General features: G+C 49.0%; 1 protein-coding gene across 1 annotated transcript in view; it reads right to left on the bottom strand.

The window, feature by feature from the left end:
• Window positions 1-19,567, bottom strand: part of LOC147096194 (E3 ubiquitin-protein ligase TRIM39-like) — a 546,064-nt gene that overhangs the window by 15,973 nt on the left and 510,524 nt on the right. The window lies entirely within an intron of this gene.

Genomic DNA, 19,567 nt, shown 5'->3' with positions numbered 1-19,567 from the left:
GGGACGATTGGGCTTGTACTCGCTGGAGTTTAGAAGAATGAGAGGGGATGTCATTGAAACTTATAAAATTCTGACAGGACTGGACAGACTAGATGCAGGAAGGATGTTCCCGATGGTCGGGGAGTCCAGAACCAGGGGTCACAGACTAAGGATAAGGGGTAGGCCATTTAGGACAGAAATGAGGAGGAATTCCTTCACCCAGAGAGTGGTGAACCTGTGGAATTCTCTACCAGAGAAGGCAGTAGAGGCCAATACATTAAATGTATTCAAGAAGGAGTTGGATATATTTCTTAAGGCTAAAGGGATCAAGGGGTATGGGGAGAAACTAGGGACAGGGTACTGAATTTGGATGATCAGCCATGATCGCATTGAATGTCGGAGCAGGCTCGAGGGGCCAAATCTTCTATGTTTCTATGTTTCTATGGTAAGAAGGTGCGAGACTAAAGTGTTTCATTGTGCAGGCTAAGCAAATCTGGCCAACATGAGTGCGTCCCTTGCATCCCGGGCAGCAATGTGGTTGCGCGCTGGCGCCTTCTGGACTGTGCAGCTTCAGGTGGGTGAGCACTGCCCCGTAGCCAGTTTGAATTTGGCGCCGGCGCGGGTTGGGGAAAGTGACGCGAAGGCGAATGCGTCCGAAAAAAACCCGGAGTGACATATCCGGGCAGGGGCAAGAAAAAAAACAGCCTGAGCGTCTGACGTCACTGAGGGTTTGAAAAAACGCGCGGGTGTGCGGGGCCGGGCGGTTTGAGCAGCGGCTGTGCGCCCCGGGGGTAAAGAGCCCAGCTCACTGCTCCTGGGCAGTCTGAAGCAGCCGGTGCTGGGAGAGCGCTGTCCCCGCCTGGCCCCGTCCCTGTCCCCAGGGCCCTGAGACACAGCCGCAGCCTCTCTCCAACATCCCCCGGCCGGTGGCACAAGCCATTGAATGTGAGGGCAATGGGGTTACAATCCCCTCCCCACATCGGGGAGACCCAACCCCCAGATTGGGCGGTCGCTCTGCCGGACACCTCCCTTCAGTCCGCCAGCCCGACCCCGAGCTTCCGCTCGCTTGTCCTTTGAATTCTCCGTCCCACTCCCGCTCTGACCTCTCTGTCCTCGGCCTCCCACACCGTTCCAATGACGCTCGACACCAGCTCGAGGAACAGCATCTTGTCTTTCGATGAGGCGCTTTACAGTCTCCCGGACTCGACATCGAGTTCAACAATTTCAGGTCAGAACCACCGCTCCCTTTTCCTCGGACAGCAGCTGCTGGTAATGGTTCTGCTGCTGCCATTTACAGCTCCTCTCGACCCATCTCTTGTTCCTTTACTTGTCCCATTACCACCCTCTTTTGCCTTGCACCATCATCCCTTTTGCCATTTAATCTCTCCTGCCCTCCACCCTATCACAGACCTTCCCTTTTGTTTTTTCTCTCCACCCGCTTTTCCCCTTTTCCACTGGACTATAAACTATTAAGTTTCTAACTTCTTTCAGTTCTGATGAAAGGTCATCGACCTGAAACGTTAACTCTCTTTCTCTCTCCACAGGTGCTGCCTGACCTGCTGAGTATTTCCAGCATTTTCTGTAGCTTGGATAGAAAGTTAGTTGACAGACGGGAAACAAATGGATGTTGCTCTGATTGGGGTAGATTGGAAGTGGTGTGCCCGAGAGGTCAGTGCTCGGTCCACTTTTGTTCTTGGTATAAATACATGTCTTAGACTGGGGCATAGGGAGCACATCAGGTTTCAATAAAGAGTTTGGAATTCATCTTTGGATTACGATACCTAACTTTTCAAGTATGTATGAACTGATTTTCCTCCTGCTCCCACCTGGGTAGAAATCAGATGGAGCTCACCTGAAGTGTGTCCCACCTGACCTGAACTGCCTCGATATCCAGGTCTCAACTGCTGCTTCAGGAACATAGGAACAGGAGGAGGCCATTCAGCCCCTTGTGGCTGTTCCACCATTCAATAAGATGACGGGTGTTCTTATCCGAACTCCATTTACATTGATCTCAGATTAAAATTGTTAATTGAGCTAGCATCTACTGCTTTTTATGGGAGAGAGTTCCACACTTCTATCACCCTTTGTGTGAAGAAGTGTTCCCTAACTTCTCTCCTGAATGGCCTGGCTCTGATTTTAAGGTTATTTGAGGTGATTTTGAGGTGTTGCTGAATGAAACTTGCCGGGTTGCTGCAGTGCATCCTGTAGACAGGATATACTGCAGCCACAATTCACTGGTGAAGAGAGTGGATAGTCTGTTCACAGGCAGGGGCCCCTGTCAAACTGACTGCTTGGTCCTGGATGATGATGAGTTTCTTGAGTGTTGATTCAGTGAACCCGTACGGGCGAGTGGTGAGTATTCCATCACACTCTTGTCTTCAGCCCGATAGATGGTGGAAAGCTTTTCATGGGGTGGTGAGTGTTGTGTCGGTACCTTTCTACCTAGACACAATTTAGGACTCAGAACTCAGAGATTCAAACATGAAGTGCTTTATTTGAAGGAAAGGAAGTTCTGGAAAGTTCCGAACAAAGAGAGCTAAACTTAACAGAGAACACCCAACCATTTATCTCCTGTGACAGCGCAACCACAGGTGGGAGGAGAACACACAATACATAACATTTCCTCCCCTCTTAAATGGAAGGTCCACAGTATTCCTCAACAGGTAAGTTACTTTCAATGCACTCAACGAACCTAGGGTAGAGGTAGACTGCCTCAAACCCTGACTTTACCCTGGGGTTTATTCTGCCCCAGTCTTGTGGGTAAGTCACTAAGCCTACAGATCCAAGCGTCTTGGAGGCCGCCGCTCTCTGACAGGATACCGACGGTCATCGCTGGCTTCCATAGCAGTAGGCATTGACACAGGCCTGGATGGAGAAGGTGCCTGTGTCAGTCAAAAGTCAGGAGTTTGCACAGGTGGAACAGTCTCTTTGACTTCCTGTGTTGGAGAAGAGCACTGTGGCAAAGGATGCTGGTTTGCGGAATCATCCGGAAACAGTTCAGGCCAACCAGCCGTTGGAGCCTCTGTGGCTGTCTCTGCTCCTAGCAACAGTTGATCTGTGTGTCTTCTCCAGACGACGTCCTCAGCAGTCTCAACCGTGTAAGACACAGGGCCCGTCTGCGCGATCACCGTAGCAGGAACCAATTTCAGTCCAGTGTTGTAGTTTCGAGCTAGGACGTGCTCTCCAGGGTGAAACCGTCTCTCCTTGGCTCTTTTCTCTCTCTTTTCAACTTGAGCTTGCTGTTGACAATGGACAACCTGTTCTGCCCTTGGAGGTTTGAGTAAGTCAAAACTTGTCCGCAACTGCCTCTTCATCATGAGCGAAGCGGGGGAAGTTTTGGTTGTGGCATGCGGCTCGTTCCTGTAGGACAACAGGAAGCTGTTCAGACGTTGGTGGATTGAGCCCTGACCTTGCAATGCCTTCAAGGCGTGCTTCAAAGTTTGCACAAACCTTTCTGCCTGGCCGTTAGTAGAGGGATGATAGGGCGCAGACCTGATGTGTTGGACACCATTCACATGCAGGAAGGTTGCAAACTCCTGTGATACAAATTGTGGACCGTTGTCACTTACGAGTTGTTCCGGTGAGCCATAACGGCTGAACATCTCACCAAGTTTCTCAATTGTTTTCTCTGCCGTGGTAGACATCATCACAGCGACCTCCGGCCACTTGCTATGAGCGTCCACAATGACCATAAACATCTTCTCTTCGAAAGGACCGGCGAAGTCCACATGTACTCACTGCCTCACTTCTGCAGGCCAATCCCAGGGGTGTAGGGTTGCTAGCTGTGGAACATTCCAGACCCTTTGACATGGGAACATGTTTTGGCTTTCTCCTCAATATTCCCATCGAGACCTGGCCACCAGAAGTAGCTTCTTGCCATTTCCTTCATCCGAACCATCCCACTGTAGCCTGTATGAAGCTGTTGCAGTATAGGTTCCCTCAGAGGTGGCGGAATGATGACACGGCGTCCCCAAAGAAGACAACCTGCCTGGACGGAGAGCTCATTTCTTTTTGAAACGTAAGGTTTCAAACTAGGAGAATCTCCTATAGCTCTCCCTCGAATGACATCGTCCATTACCTCAGACAGGACTGGATCGTTGCGGGTGTACCTTCACACCTGAACTGCAGTGACAGGTGCTCCCTCCACTTGTCTAAAGTAGAAGATGTCTATCTGACGAGGCTCTGGGGGAGTAACAGGCAAGGGTAGCCTCGAGAGACCGTCTGCGTTGCCGTGCAAGTCTGATTTGCGATATTTGATGTCGTATGTGTGTCCTGACAACAGTAAAGCCCACCTTTGCAACCTGCTTGCAGCGAGAGATGGAATTCCGGTGTGGGGCCCGAAGATTGAAGTCAATGGACGGTGGTCCATCAGGAGTGTGAACCTTCTCCCAAACAGGTACTGATAAAATTTTCGAATTCCAAAAACGATTCCCAAGGCCTCGCGCTCGATCTGCGCATAGTTACTCTCAGCCTTGTTCAAGGTGCGTGATGCGAAGGCGATAGGTTTCTCTTCACCCGAAGGCATGATGTGGGATATGACTGCTCCCACACCATATGGTGATGCATCACATGCTAGCTGCACGGGTAGCTTTGGGTCGAAGTGTGTCAGGACCTCCGATTTCAGCAATGCTTTCTTTGCTTGGGTGAAAGCTTCGTTGCACAGTTCAGTCCATTTCCATGTTTTGCCTTGACATAGCAACTGATGTAATGGCTTCAGCAATGTTGCTAAGTCTGGAATAAACTTCCCATAGTAGTTAAGTAGCCCCAGAAATGAACGTAACTGGCTCACATTCTGGGGTGCTGGGGCCTCCATGATCGCCTTGACCTTTGACGGCGCCTTATGCAGGCCAGTAACGTCAATCACATGCCCCAGGTACTCAACTGAAGACTGAAAGAATTCACATTTGTCTTTACGAACTCTGAGTCCGTACTCTTTCAGTCGTTGTAGTGTCACATCCAAGTTCAGAAGATGATCCTCCTCATTTGTCCCAGTGACAAGGATGTCGTCCAGGTAGCACTGGACTCCTGGCAGTCCACTCAAAATCTGATCCATTGCCCTTTGGAATAGAGCAGGGGCCGACGTAATTCCAAACGGAAGGCGGCAGTACCTGTATAGCCCCTTGTGTGTCACAATTGTCAGCAGCTCTTTTGATTTGTCATCGACATGCATTTGTAGATAAGCCTGGCATAAGTCTATTTTGCTGAACTTTTGCCCTCCGGCCAGGCCCGTAAAAAGATTATCAATGAGGGGAAGAGGGTACAGCACCGGGTTAATAGTCACTTTAAAATCCCCGCAGATTCGAACAGATCCATCCTTTTTCAGGACAGGAACAATGGGTGTGGCCCATTTGCTCACGCTCACAGGCTCCAGGGCTCCATTCTCGACTAAGGCCTCCAAGTTAACCTCAACTTTTGGCCTAATTGCATAGGGTACAGGTCGGGCTTTGTGAAACTTCGGCTTGCTGTCAGGTTTAATGTCCAGTCTCACGCTAATCTTTTGCATGCTCCCAAGTTCCCCATTGAAGAGTTCTGCATATTTGTTTAACACTGCAGTTAGACCTGACTCCCCTTTTGACATCATGCGGACTGTAGGCCAGCCCAGCATGATTTTCTCTAGCCACGCACATCCCAGTAGCGATGGGTAATTTCCCTTTACCACATATAGTGGCAGTTTTGCAGTCTGTCCGTTCAATTTAACTGTCACCTCAATGACACCTCTCATACCACAGGTTCGCCGGTATACGTCTTTAGCACAATGTTTGTTGGCTGAAGGGTAAGATGCTTTAGCATTTTGTTGTAGACAGTGTCTGAAACAAGGGACACAGCCGCGCCTGTGTCCACCTCCATCCGCACTGATTCTCCCTCCACCAGTGGTGACACCCAGTAGCCATTTAAATCACCTGCAACCGTCAGTATGTGCACCTCTTCCTCCTCAGAGGTATCGCTCCCCTCTGTTTTGCTTGTTCCATCATACTGCACTGAATGAAGACTCTTTTTCCTCTCTTGTCCAAATACAGACCTTTTGCTTCCATGCTTCCCAGCTCTGTCTGTTCTTTTTTTACCTCTACAGGCGCGTTCAATGTGACCCTTTTTGCCACAATTTCGGCATTCCAGCTCCGTACACCAGCAGTCATTAGCGTGATGGCCCATTTTCCCACAACGGTAACATGTGCCGTTCCGCACACCTTTAGGCTCAGATGACACCTTGTGAACTCTCCCTGTTGAACTCAACTGGTGAGCCTCCTTTTCCACCATCTCCTTGGAGACACTAACTTCAATGGCCTTTTTAAGAGTAAGGTTGTCCTCAGTAAGAAGGCGCTTCTGTGTGGCTGCATTTTGCAGACCACACACAAGTCTGTCTCTAATGGTGTCATTCAGCACCTCCTTGAACTGGCAGTGTTCCGACAACCTTTTTAAAGCAGCAATAAACATCGTCACTGATTCCCCCTCCTCTTGATTCCGTTTGTGAAATCTAAATCTCTCAGCAATAACCAGAGGTTTTGGTGAAAAATGTGCTCCAATAATTTCCAATAGTTGCTTATATGTTTTAGTTCCTGGCTTATCTGGTTGCACGAGGCTGCAAAGTAAATTGAATGTCTTCGGCCCGATTACACTCAAAAAGGTAGGCACGACCTTTTCATTTGCCACTGCATTCGCCAATACAAAATAGTCAAAACGTTCCGTATATGCGCTCCATTGCTCCACATTTTCAACAAAATCACCGATGTTTCCTAATATAGTAGCCATCTCACGTTTCAAATTAAATTTTCTGTTTACTCACTGCACCCGTAACGTACGCAGATTCATCCGCTCCTCGTTGCCACTTGTTGTGTCGGTACCTTTCTACCTAGACACAATTTAGGACTCAGAACTCAGAGATTCAAACATGAAGTGCTTTATTGGAAGGAAAGGAAGTTCTGGAAAGTTCCGAACAAAGAGAGCTAAACTTAACAGAGAACACCCAACCATTTATCTCCTGTGACACCGCCACCACAGGTGGAAGGAGAACACACAATAGAACACACAATACATAACAGTGAGGAGGTGAGCCGCTGATCAGAGTAGCAAGCCCCTGCCTGTCTCTTGTAGCCATGTCGTTGGTGTGGCTGGTCCACTTAAGCTTCTGTTTGATGTGACCCTCAGGTTGGTGTAGTATTTGGTGATGGTGGTGCAGTTGCTTAGTCTGTCTATCGCCGGTTGCTTTTTATGCTTTGGATGCAGGTCGTCCTGTGTTGTAGTTTCACTTGGTTGGTCCATCATTTAGACATTTGCCTGGTGCCTGGTGACTGGTGCTGTTCTTGGCATGTCCTTCTACACTCCCTGTTAACCAGAGTTGGTCTTTGGCTTGTTGGAGCTGAAGGATATGGTTGACCATGAGGTGATCTACAATTCTGGTGCTGCTGGGGGCCTCATGGATAACTAGTTTTTGTTTCTGAGATTTGTCCTTCATCTGTTCCACCGGGAGGGTTTGCCCAGTGTGAAGATGTGACTTTGCCTTCACAAAGACTGTGTGGTCTTAATTCCTATCAATGTGATCATGAACAGATGTGTCTGCAACAGGTAGGTTTTTCAGGATGAGCTCGAGTAGGTTATTCCCTCGTGTTGGTTTTCCCACCACCTGACACAGGCCCGGTCTGGCAGTTATGTCCTTCAGGACTCGGTTAGCTCGGTCAGTGATGTTACCTTAAAGAGCCCTGCTCAGGCTCCATTCTGTGTCCTTGCTACCCTCCATGCTTCCTCCAACATAGAGTCCTGATTCATTAGTTGAGGGGCAGTTGGTGGTGATCAGTTGAAGTTTTTCTTGGCCTTTTTGACCTGAAGCCACAAGACTTCATGGGGTCTGGAGTCAATGTTGAGGACCACATCCAGCTGATGTTACACCGTTCTGCCCCCTCCTCTGGTGGGTGTATTTTATCAGTGGGGCAGGACATACCCAGGGATGGTGATGGAGGAGTCTGGGTATCTGGCTGATGGGAGTCTGTGTCAGGCTATTGCTCAACTAGTCTGTGGAAGAACTATTCTAATGTGGACCCTCATCCCCCACTGTTGATGATGACTTTGGAGGGTTGACTGGAATTGTTCGAGTCCTGTCCTAGTTGTTGCTGCTGGTTCCGCCTGATATTTCAGGTATTGTTGTTTTGTAGCGGTGGTTTTACATGTTGTCGGACCTGTTGGCTAATTCCTTCCTCGTCCTTTTAACAGGTTCATAAAGCTAGAGACAGTAATATGTCAGACAATTAATTTCAAACAGAATAGTACACATTTAGCCCAATGTCTAAAACCATCCGTGTAGGGAACTTTGAGCAGGAAATCGTGAGCTTGGCTTCTCCAAGCCTGTTCACATTACCTGGTCTTGAAGGTAGTCAGAGTTCCGACTGAGTGAAACATTCTGGCCTAGAAATTGAGTTTTGGCGCTGCCAGGGCTTTAGCGCCGAAAGTTAGTGCCGGAGCTAAGTCGCGCTGGTCGGGCCCAAAATTCACTGGTTCTGCGCCCAAACGGCTGCCGGCGCTGCTGAAAGCTGTTAGCGCCTGAAAACTGGCGCTATGCGCTGAATTTCGGCGCTATTCCGGCGCTGCGGCGCCCGCTGCGGTGCGGCAGGTTCGGGAAGTGCAGGCCTCCTCCTTCCCTTAAGGAGGAGCTGCCTGCACCCGGCCGCGGCCCGCGATAATCTTATTAAAAATGAGCCCGGCACCTCGGACAAGTGCCGGGCTTGCTTCTGTTCCGGGGGGGGAAGTCCGGGGAGGGAGCTGCGGCCAGGCGGGCGGCGGGAAAGCGTCCGGCCGCCGCGGGGCCTTTAATGCGCCGGCGCAAACTTGTGCAAGGCACCTCTGCCAGAACGTTGCTTGCGGCTGCCACGGGCGAGGCGGCCGCAAGTCAATTTCGGCGCTGGGGCCCGTCACCACGGCAACCGGGACGCTGCGCACACCGATGACGTCATCGGTGCCGGCGCAGCGCTACCGGTCTACCGCGGCGGAAGGGCCCCAGGCAATTTAGGCGCCGGCGCCAATTGCAGCGCTAGGCCCTCTAGCGCCGCAAAATCGGCGCTAAGGGCACTGAATTTCTAGGCCTCTATCTCTCTTTATACCATTTTCAGTCATTGTCTGGCTTCCTGCTGGATTCAAACTCTATTGGGTGTTTTATGACCCTTGGATGATCGAGCAGATTGTTGAACAATTATGAGGGGCCTTGTGTCTTGTCATACCATAGCGTTACCTCCAATCCTTGCTTTTCCCAGGTCACACTCTTTGTTATACAAACTTTTGATGTCATGCTCTATAGTAAAAGGAACCTATAGCCTTACTTATACTGCAGTATTTCCTTCTCTGACACCACCCCCACCGTGCTCTGAACAAAAGCCTGTGTTTTAAACGCTTATTTTTCAAACTTACAACTCTTTTGGCTCCATATATTAATGCCAACTAGTTTATTTATTTAATAGTCTGTATGTACCTATCCTTAGAGTACAATGTCCTTCTCCAATGTCATTAGTGTCATTGAAGGGAAAGGTTGGGAATTTGTGAGCACACAGTTTTAATTAATTCTATCTGGATGAGAGGTTCTGTCTTTGTTCTGTATTAGAATAATGTGGAACAATATCTATATTCCTACATTCCCCACTTTGAGGCTTTTTGTGGCCTCGCAAATTTATTTCCCGGTCAGAGCTCATATTTATATCGTATTCTCTCTGATCTTAACTTGATTCAGGGTTTTAAAAAATCACAATCAAGCAGACCATTACTGCGAGGTCAATGGGCCCGAATAGCTGTGCTACCAGCAGGAGCACAGAGGCTGTTCTTGCCCAGGGATGCTCTATACCACCGCCCACCATTCATGGTTACCCAGGGTGCCAATAGACTGTTCAATAGCATCATTCTGCTGCTGCATAATGACGATACTGTCCCTGAGAAGTGCTGGTGCGTTGCAATATAGATTTAAGACTCATGAAAGGGGTGCAATTGGACGGCCATAATTTACAACTGCCCGTCAGGGTTCTGTCTGAAGGGTAATGTTTACTTGAATTTCTGTTACTTTGTGGGCCCTAAAAGGCACCAATATTTTATCCCCAATTTTAGTCACTTTGTTTGGTGTAAGGCAAAATGTGGTTGACGAGACCACACATGGTGTGTAACACAGTAGCTTCCTCTCTCCGAACATTAGTTCTCGTTGAGTTCCATCGATCAATCTGTATGATGCAGTTAGGGGATTCTTCATCCAGGGTGAAGCCACATGGTGACGCTGAGCTCCGCAGCACGGCGCAGTCACATAGTGAGGAACCACTGTCCCTGGAACAGCAAGAGGTGTCTGGGGCTTTCCACACTCCCTCATTCCATCTCACCAATACCCTTGGATAGTTTACAAACTCCTCGGTGTATTTCATCTTCCAACAAGTCTATCAAATCCACTTCAAATATTTCCATCGCTCTCACATCAGCAGAAACAACAGGATTCCCATTATCCCGGGAATCAGTCCGAAATAATCTCACCCTGCTTGCAGGCTTCCTGGCATAATACACCAATCTGAATCTTTGCACATTATGCCAATCCATATTCCCATCTGATTTCCACATTCTCATTTTTTTGCCTAATATAAAATTTGGTATCAAATTGTTTGCTAAATATATTTAACCCCTTTTTGGATCGGGTTAAGTAAAAAAAAGCTCGATACATACTACACATATTGCATTTGAGATAAATTGTTTCTTATAGTCTTCGTTGTTCTGGTATAACATTCCAGCTGCCTATTTATTCCTTTAAACAATCCCTTTAATTGCTTGCGCATTGTTTTATCATTTACCCACATTCTCTTTGTCAAATCACCTGATTTTCTTCCCGAATTGAACTTATTAAGATTGTGGACCATTTCTCTGAGCACGGCCTGATTAAATTCTACATACATACGATTACATAAATCGCAAGGCAAAGATACTAAAGAAAAAATTAACAGTAGGAAAATTTGCAAATCGCTATCAGTCCATTATTTGGTCCTTTTCCTTGTCTCAGACATTTTGCTCATTCACCCTGGTCCAATTTGGCTTTGTTACATGTGGGATCTTGCCTTTTTGCCTTTAACATGAGTCCGCAGTTCAAACAATTGCCACAATTGATCCAGATTAATTTATCTGTCTCTGGGCATCGCCAAAACATATAGAAAATTTAAACATACATGGCCAGGGTAGCATATTGGTTATGTTACTGGACCAGTAATCCTGAGGCCTGGACTAATAATCCAAAGACATGAGTTCAAATCCTACCATGGCAGTTGGGGAATTTAAATTTAGGTAATTAAATAAATCTGGAATAAGAAAGCTAGTATCAGTAATGGTGACCATGGAACTACCAGATTGTGGTAAATACCCATTTGGTTCACTAATGTCCTTTTGGGAAGGAAATCTGCTGTCCTTACCCGGTCTGGCCATATGTGACTCCAGACCCACAGCAATGTGGTTGACTCTTAACTGCCCTCTGAAATGGCCGAGCAAGTCACTCAGTTGTAACAAACTGCTACAGAAAACAATAGTAAGAATAAAATTGGACACGCCACCCGGGATCAACCCGACATCATCCTGACTTGGAAATATATCGCCGTTCCTTCATTGTCGTTTGGTCAAAATCCTGGAACTTCCTCCCTAACTGCCCTGTGGGAGTACCTTCACCACATAGACTGCAGCGGTTCAAGAAGATAGTGCACCACCACCTTCTCAAGGGTAAATAGGGATGGGCAATAAATGCTGCCATTGGCAGCAAAACCCACATCCCAGGAATGATTTAAATAAAGCGTTCTGTGTTCCGGGAGAAGCTCTTTCATGACCTGTCATAGCTTCAAAAGTCAAAAGGTGTTACTTCAGTACTTTAGACACAGTTCCTTTAATTACTACCACCTATCAGGTGTACTTTTAAGATCCAAGTCTCACTGGCATCTTTCTCCAACATAGTTTTAACCATTGTGTTTGTTATTTACACCAAGCCTGACACAAGCGGATGGTCTGGGATGTGGAATTTCTGCTCGATCCCTAACATAGTGCACATTGTTTAATGACCTGGCCCACAAATCATCCACCATTATCATGATCGATCATCTCCAATTCCCCAACTCAAAGAACTTGTTCCACAAGAACTTTCGCAGTAGTGAGAGCGTGCGGGTATCGCTTTGAGCTGAATAAACAAATCCAGCATCTCTTTACATTCAGGATTGCAATCTGGCAAATAGCAGTAAGGGGTTAATTACTTCTGCACTGTGAAAAGCCCTTGGGGGTGGGGGAGGAGTCAGCCAGCACAACAGCAGTTTCAGACCTGCTGGTTCAGACAATAAAAAAATCTGCTTGGCAAAAATTCAAACTGTAACTTTGTATTTCTCCAAAGCTGCTTTTTACCCTTCTTTAAAAAACCTTTGTGTATTTTAGCAGTGGTATTTAAATTTCATCAAAATAAATCCAAACCACATGTCTAATTTAAAATGTATAAAGCCTAACACTTTCATAAAGCACAAAAGTTTTCCTTAATTCTCCTACATACTGGGGGAATAATCTTAAATTGAAATGAAGATATTGTTCACAAGCACATTCATGCTCTCACAACAACGCCAGGTACCTTAATCACACTCCATCATTCAAGCCTTATTAGCTCTCATTCAGCTTAAATTATTGATTCTGTAGGAATGTCTAGTTCCTATCCAAAGACTGAGGTCCACTCAGGCGATCAAACAAAACGAACTTTAATGGAAACTAACAGGTTTAAACAAGTAACTACAGGAGAACATCGAGTGTAGGTCTGCTAAGTTCGGAGGCTCCACGAGGACTGCTAGGGCGGTCCCGTGGTTGACGTCATGACGTCATCACGTTCTTCCCGACAGTGGGGGATCACGTGATGAACGGCGTGACGTCATTGCGTTTACCCGCGCTGTTAAAGTGATCACGCTCTGTACAAGTACACAGTATACATAAAGATACAGACTCAGGCTGTAGCTAACATGTTGTTAAATGGAATTATATACAAACGATCTGAGTCCTTTAGTGGCTCCGCCACATGCGCCCCCCCCAGAATTGTCTTTAACAGCAAAAGTGAGACGGCGAGGAGGCCGGACAAGCTTGTCCGAGCGACTTCTGTAACCCTGAAGTGGAAGCTGATGGACGTTGGTTGAGCTGGCGGGCGGTTGTGGTGGATCTGGCACGGCGACTGTGGGTGGTCGGCCACGTTTTGGAGGTTGAGCGATCTCGACTGGTCTAAGTGTGCCGGCTTCAACTGGTCAACCGATATGTGGTCCGGTTTACCTCCGATATCGACCGAAAAGGTTTTGTCTCCCGGCTCTATGACGCGGAAGGGGCCAGTGTAAGGAGGCTTGAGCGGATCCCGGTGAGCGTCGTGGCGGATAAACACGTACTCGGCACTTTTCAGCTCAGTTGGGACGTGGGAGCTCTGTAAGCCGTGATGCGACGTAGGCACTGGAAAGAAACATCTGGCTGCTTCCTGGTGGCTGACGAGTTGCTGGGATGTGGACCATGGCTCTGTTGGAGATGGGAGGAAATCCCCTGGTACTCATAGTGGCTGGCCATATACGAGTTCCGCCAAGGACAATTGCAAATCTTCTTTGGGCGCCGTGAGAAGATCCAAAAGGACCCATGGAAGTCTGTCCACCCATACCGCGACTTGAAGACTGGCCCGCAGAGCGGCTTTGAGTGACCTGTGGAATCATTCGCACAGGCCGTTCACCTGTGGATGATAGGCGGTGGTGCGATGTAGTTTGGTGCCGAGCCCCTGAGCCACAGCGTTCCAGAGCTCAGAGGAAAACTGCGGCCCACAATCAGAAGAGATGTCCGCCGGTACCCCGAAACGAGCAACCCAAGAGGAGATGAAAGCTCTGGCTACGTCTGCCGAAGTGGTGGAAACCAAAGGAACTGCCTCTGGCCATCTAGTGGTGCGGCCTACCATTGTGAGGATGTGTGTAAAACCTTGAGAAGGTGGAAGCGGCCCCACGAGGTCCACATTCACGTGGTCAAATCGATGCTCCGGAACAGCGAAAGTGACCAATGGAGCTTTTACGTGATGCTGTACCTTGGCCTTTTGGCAGACCACGCAGGTGTTGGCCCAGTCACGGACATCCATGTGCATACCCTTCCAGACGAATTTTGACGACATCAGCCTTTGCGAGGCCTTATGGCGTCGAACACTTTTCGGCACCAAGTGACTGGTACGATAGGGCGGGGAGCTCCCATGGAGAAAGCGCAAAGTAGCGTGGTGCCTGCAGCATGGAATTTGACATCGGCCACTTGGAAGCTAGAGGGGCTGGTCCTGTATGCTTGGACCTCTGGATCCGAGGCTTGATCCGCAGCCATTAGGGCATAGTCGATTCTGAGATGGACTGCGTGAACAGTCGCGCGGGAGAGGCAATCCGCCACCAGGTTGTCTTTGCCGGACAAATACTGAATGTCCGTGGTGAATTCTGAAATGAACATTAGGTGACGTTGTTGCCGAGCTGACCACGGTTCGGCGGTCTTGGCCATAGCATAGGTTAGTGGCTTGTGGTCTACAAAAGCCGTGAACGGACGTCCCTCTAGTAAGAACCAGAAATGGCGGATGGCTAGAAAAAGGGCCAGCAACTCCCGGTCAAAAGTGCTGTACTTTCTTTCGTTTCACCGTAGTTGACGGCTGAAAAACGCCAGCGGTTGCCACGCCCCATTCACCCACTGTTCCTGCACTGCGCCGATTGCATAGTCCGACGCGTCGGTGGTAAGGGCAATGGTGACACCTGGAAGCGGGTGCGCCAGCATGGTTGCGTTGGCCAAGGCGTCTTTGGTGTCGACAAACGCCCGGTCCATCTCGGCCGTCCAGCTGATCGGATCCTTACCGGACTTGGCCTTGAGGGCCTCGTACAAGGGCTGCATAAGTAGAGCCGCCTTAGGGATGAACCAGTGATAAAAATTGACCATCCCGAGGAACTCTTGTAGGGCCCTGACGGTCTGCGGGCACGGGAAAGATGTAACCGCCTCGACCTTTGTCTGTAAGGGAATTGCGCCATCTGATGTGATGCGGTGGCCCAAGAAATCAATCCGCTGCAGGCCGAACTGGCACTTGACCGGGCTGATAATCAAACCGTGTTGACTGAGGCGTGTGAAGAGGGTGCGCAAATGGCAGAGGTGCTCCTCTTTGCTAGGGCTGGCGATCAGGATGTCGTCGAGGTAGACGAAGATGAATTTTAGGTCCCGATGCACGCAGTCCATCAAGCGCTGGAAAGCTTGTGCAGCATTCTTCAAGCCAAACGGCATCCGCAGAAATTCAAACAGGCTGAATGGGGTGATGACTGCGGTTTTCGGGACGTCTTGCGGGTGCACGGGGATCTGGTGGTAACCACGGACGAGGTCGACGTTTGAAAAAAGTATTTCCCGCCAAATGGGCTGAGAAATCTTGAATATGCGGGACCGGGTACCGATCAGGAGTACTGGCGTCGTTCAGGTGTCGGTAGTCGCCGCATGGCCGCCATCCACTGCCGGGTTTCGGAACAATGTGGAGAGGCGAAGACCAGGGACTATTCGACTGGCGAATAATTCCCAGCTGCTCCATCGTGTCGAACTCCGCTTTCGCAGCCGCGAGCTTGCCGGGTTCGAGTCATCGGGCCCGTGCGTAAACCGGGGAGCCGGTAGTGGTGATGTGATGTTCTACACCATGTTTAGTGGCCGAGGAGGAGAAAGTGGGCCGGGTCACATCTGGGAACTCTCCGAGGAGGCGAGTGTAGTCGTCTAGAGGTGGGAACGCACAGGAGACAGTGCGCGACATGGCGTTACCGCGGTGGCACGGGATGGAGTGGAACGTGGCCGCATTAATCAACTGGATGCTACACTGCGCCTCGGTGTCGCAAAGGAAACGTCGACCAGATAGGGAGTCGGTGAGGAAGAGAAGCTTTCCCGAATTTCCGATGGCCATCGCAGCCAAGGGGCGCTCGTTAGACCCGGTCCTCTTTCGCCAGGGTGGCTGAAGCTGGTTTTTTTTGAGCAAAAAACTGCAGGGAGGGCGGCAGCATCTTGCTTTCACGCCAAAACGGGCGTGGTAGAAGCAGAACCCCGCTGATTGAGGAGCTGGAGCAGCGTCTGTGGGGGATGGGCGCCTCATGGCAGCGCAGTACTGCTGTGTCACCGCGAAAATCTTGTCCGCTTCGGCAGCAAGCTCCGCGCAGTCTGTGACTTCGGACCTGGCTAGGGCAGCCTGAACTTGTTCCGGTAGTAGGCTGAGGAACAGCTCCCTGAAGAGGAAGCATTCCGGTTCGGAACCAAGGAGCGTGAGCATTCGGCTCATGAGTTCGGACGGCTTGGAGTCCCCGAGGCCGGGCATAGCGAGCAGCCGGCGGGCGTGCTCCGACTTTGTGAGCCCGAAGACCTGAAGCAACCGCGCCTTTAACGTATCATACTTGCGATCAGTAGGCGGACTACCGAGTAGGCTGATGATCCGCGAGGCTGTGGCGCTGTCAAAGGCGGAGACCACATAATAATAACAGGTCTGATCCGCAACGATGTCCCTGATGGCGAACTGGGCTTCAGCCTGGATGAACCACGCGGCTGGTTGTTGCTCCCAGAACTGCGGTAGCTTCAAGGTAACGGCGTTCGATTCCATGTTGAGTATCTTCTGCGAAAACCGTTCGCAAAAGTCGGGGTCACCAATGTAGGAATGTCTAGTTCCTAACCAAAGACTGAGGTCCACTCAGGCGATCAAACAAAACGAACTTTAATGGAAACTAACAGGTATAAACAAGTAACTACAGGAGAACATCGAGTGTAGGTCTGCTAAGTTCGGAGGCTCCACGAGGACTGCTAGGGCGGTCCCGTGGTTGACGTCATGACATCATGACGTTCTTCCCGCCGGTGGGGGATCACGTGATGAACGGTGTGATGTCATCGTGTTTACCCGCGCTGTTAAAGTAATCACGCTCTGTACAAGTACACAGTATAAATAAAGATACAGACTCAGGCTGTAGCTAACATGTTGTTAAAGGGAATTATATACCAATGATCTGAGTCCTTTAGTGGCTCCGCCACAATTCCTTGATTAACTCAAAAGTGAAAAAGTTTGTGTGATAATCCCGAATTGCGAGCTAGAGGTTGTTCACATAATTTACAGAACCAGTTTTCTAAAGTGGCCAACAATAGAAAAGCAGTATTCATAATTTGATAATTTGGTCAAACACTCTGTAAACTCAGGTTTCAGACCCCAAAATAGATGGACCCAGCAGAGGGCCGATATCGCCAGTGGATATCACTGCTTAAAGGCAGCCTGCAACTCAACAACAACAGCTTGTATTTATATAGAAGGACTCCGCAGAGGGCCCGATATCACCAGTGGCTATCGCTGCTTAAAGGCAGCCTGCAACTCAACAACAACAACTTGTATTTATATAGTGCCTTTAATGGAGTAAAACATCCCAAGGCGCTTCACAAACATGAGTGTTATCAAACACAATTTGACACCAAGCCACATAAGGAGGTATTAGGGTAGCTTGGTCAGAGGTAGGTTTTAAGGAGCGTCTTAAAGGGGAAGTTGCATTGTGACTGCTGGAATTGGTGTCAGGAAGTAAATTGATTTTGAACATTTTTGTCAAGATGACTCGACCTGCGAGAGAGTGTGCAGCAATGTTTTCTGATAATTGACTGGAGGCCTTGGTGCGAAACGTGGAGAGAAGGAGAGACATCCTGTATCCGCAGGGGGGCAGGAGGCCCTCCAGACATACGCTCAGGGGGCGGTGGGAAGAAGTACTTGAACACTGAGTTCATCTGCTTTACCAAACCCTCACACACTTAGCACTGTTACAAGCCTCACACCTCTTTCTTGCAGGATAAGGTGGCGCATAACAGGTGGCAGCAGGAAGGAGCTGGAGGAGGACAAGCGCACCTGCATGTTTTAACCCTCATGGAGGAGACCGTGTTGGCCATCATTGAATGGGCATCGCTGAGGCTTACCTAATCCTCCTCCTCTCTTCAGATGAGGACTTCAGTGGCCTAGGCTACTGAAGAAGGCTGATGGGTGTACACAACCAAATGCCTGGTGCACTGGAAAGCCTGCACACAATGTCAAGGAGCACGGAGGAGCCCGGCTCCAACTTCACACAGGGCTTTCCAAAGAGCTTGGAGCCACCCTGTCAAACATGGAATGGGTGTCACTTCCATCAGCACACAGGTGGAACCCACCATGATGCAGCGTCTGATGGCCGATGTCACAGCTTCCATCAAAGTTCTGAGTGCTGCAGTGGAATCTGAGACTGCTGCAATTGTGGCTCTGGATACCACTGTTCAATGGGGCTTCCACGGTGTCACAGCGGTCCATCAATCTGTTTTCCAACAGATCAGCAGGATTGCTGAGGCGCTGCCCCGGGAGAGTGGCAGTGGCTCCATGGAACAGGAACCTGCAGTGCTCTCTCAGGATGACAGCATTCCTGCTCCCACGCCTGCCACTCCTTGCTGTTGCCTGTCAGTCAGCTGGCCCAGACAGATGTAACCCATACTGAGATGGTGCAGTCTGAAGCCAGGCCCTCTCGGCCCAGAGCTGCTCGAGGTCATCCTCCAAGGCCCTCTGCCCTCTCCTCAATTGAAGGTCAAAAGCCTTCCATCACCCATTCTGCAGACACTGAGGAAGCACCTCGTAGGAGCACTAGGATAGGCAAAGGCACACTGAAGACAGGCACTAAGGGAATGCACAAGAGGGATTCGTTTCATTTTGTATGCATTATTTAATGGGCGAATGTATAAAATTGGATTTGAATGTGCATTTTCTGGTGGTTTTTACGTTTGTGTTATCAGAAAGAGGAAGATGTGATCGTCAGTGATAGAGGAAAGGTAACGAGTGTGGGACAGTTGGTGAATGTGGAGGTGTCGTTGAGGTTACTGGTATCGCTCATGAATAATCTGATCATGTAGAAAGGAGCTGTGTACGTTGTAGCCTTCCTTCCTTTTCCACTTCCTCCTCCTCCTCCACTTCATCCCCCTTCTAGCAGCTTGTCCTGCTCTGCGTGGCTTCTCTTCATTCTCACTCGTGTTCAATTCCTAGAGGAAGCCCTACCAGGCCACCCATGTCTGGAAACAACTTCTTTCACCACAATATTTATATAACTAAAGAAGTATAGCAGGACCAGCCACACCACTCCCTCTGGAGTATTCAAACATTAGCCAAGTACAGGAAACCTCCAAAAACACACACAATTGCACCAGCAACCAGAAGAAATATTCCAGCAACTACCTTGCAAATACTTGATGATCCCTTTAAATAGTGCTGGTGGGGGGTCCTTCATTCCATTTAACATCAGAAAGAAAAGAAAGACTTGCATTTATATAGCGCTTTTCATGACCACCGGACATCCCAATGTGCTTTACAGCCAATGAAGTACTTTTTCAAAGTGTACTCACTGTTGTAATGTAGGAAACGCAGCAGCCAATTTGTACACAGCAAGCTCCCACAGACAGCAAATGTGAGAATGACCAGATAATGTTTTAATGATGTTGATTGAGGGATAAATATTAACCAGGACACCAGGGATAACTCCCCTGCTCTTCTTCGAAATAGTGCCATGGATCATTTACATCTACTTGAGAGTGCAGACAGGACCTCAGTTTA

This window comes from Somniosus microcephalus, unplaced genomic scaffold (assembly GCF_052327205.1).
Source record: "Somniosus microcephalus isolate GS21.2 unplaced genomic scaffold, FLI_Smic_1.0 unresolved_chr1, whole genome shotgun sequence".
NCBI classification, from domain to species: Eukaryota; Metazoa; Chordata; class Chondrichthyes; order Squaliformes; family Somniosidae; genus Somniosus; species Somniosus microcephalus.
The sequence above is the reverse complement of the archived record's forward strand: the minus strand, read 5'-3'. Positions and strand labels throughout refer to the sequence as shown.